The sequence below is a fragment of the Stegastes partitus genome, unplaced genomic scaffold (genome assembly GCF_000690725.1).
Source record: "Stegastes partitus isolate 25-593 unplaced genomic scaffold, Stegastes_partitus-1.0.2 Scaffold541, whole genome shotgun sequence".
In the NCBI taxonomy this organism is placed as follows: domain Eukaryota; kingdom Metazoa; phylum Chordata; class Actinopteri; family Pomacentridae; genus Stegastes; species Stegastes partitus.
In genome coordinates this window covers 226,988-228,559 of record NW_007578272.1, presented here as the reverse complement: position 1 = coordinate 228,559, position 1,572 = coordinate 226,988, and positions in this window count along the sequence as shown.

Below are 1,572 nucleotides of genomic sequence, written 5' to 3'. Positions count from 1 at the left end.
ACCCCTAATCTTTGGACTGGTAAACAATCTCTGCACAAACATACCAGTGAGGATTAAAAAAAAACAACGAACAAAAACAAAACAATACACAAACGTATTTATGCAGTTTTTTGGTTTTTAATCTAGTTGAGGAATTTAAATACTTTTTCTTCTTTCTGTATTTTTATTTCATATTTATTCTGAGCAAGAACAACAGGTCCTTCACACAACAATCAAAAGTAATAAGAGGATGACATCAAAACTCACTGTCTATAATAACACACCTTAAACAGAAGCAAACAGAAATAGCTCCATTTACCTCCTTAACTGGGATGAACATAAATATTTTGCAAGTCTGGAATCACCACCTTACACTCTTTGCAGCACCACTTTTGCTCCTCAGTTTGCAGCAGACCAGTGAACCTAAAAACAACCAGTTTTCTGAGTCTTTTCCATCATCCAGTTGTCTTTCTGCCTCCATCTGCAGGTCTTGACCTCTGTTTGATTCAGCTCCTGGCCTATGAACTCTGGTTCCTTCACATATGGTTAGCCATCAATGTGAAATGACCGTCTATCATCTCTATATTCGTTTAATCCACCAATCCATTTAACTGCTTAGTTTCTAGAAAGTGAGCCTCACAAATGTACACAAACCAGTTGGTTTTGGTGATTAGGGTCAAGTAAACTTAACAGTCACGTGAAACAGGGCTGTCGTACTGTTTTCAGCATCCAAGCAGTAGTTTTTCTGCTTCTGTAGGCTGAAGATGAAAACATGACGGTGTTTCTCTTTTATTTTTAGTTTGTAAAATGGAACTAAAGTGCTGAGAACTGTCTCTGGGGCTTTGGATCACAGCCACTTTCTTCCCGTTTCATTTAATACCAGATCATTGTCATCTGTCTGATGAGCTCCACTGTGTTCTTAACAAACTCCTGAAACAGACAACAATAGATCTAAAAGAGTTCTAATGTGCTGTCTTGTTTGTAGGCTGTTGTTGACGACTGGTTGCAGCTTGATGCAGGGTCAAACAAATTGCAGGTTAATGGTCTCTTATTGTACGAGGTTGCATGTGGGCTGTCCCAACCTAGTTACACAAATCAGCACATCTTGTTCCTTGGATTACATGAACATGTGCCGAGTACAGGTGACCTCTGAGACCACCTACGTGTAGCCTATCAGTTGTCGGAACAATGGAGCAACGAAGAGCGTGACTCAACTGGTAAAGCAATCATCTCCCACCCAGTGTCCATTTCCTTTTGCCCACTTTAGGTGTTTTGCTTTTATTGGTCTGTCTTGGATATTGTTTTTTCTTTTTCATTCAAACTCTATTCGAGGTCCAGTGTTCCAGAGGAGCCTCTTGACTGTTAATGATAGAACTGGTGTTTTCTGGGTAATATTTATTTAAGTTGCCAGCTGAGGCCATGTGAGACATCTTTGTCTAAAACTAGATATTCTGACATTTTTATCCATCCATGGTGTCTCTGCCTTTTTGATCCCTAGCAGACTTGTTTGCACTGGTCTGTGAAAGACATGCACACCTTTTGTTGTTTACTGTTAATATAAATTTAACAATTTGCAAGTTTTTGTAGCATTTT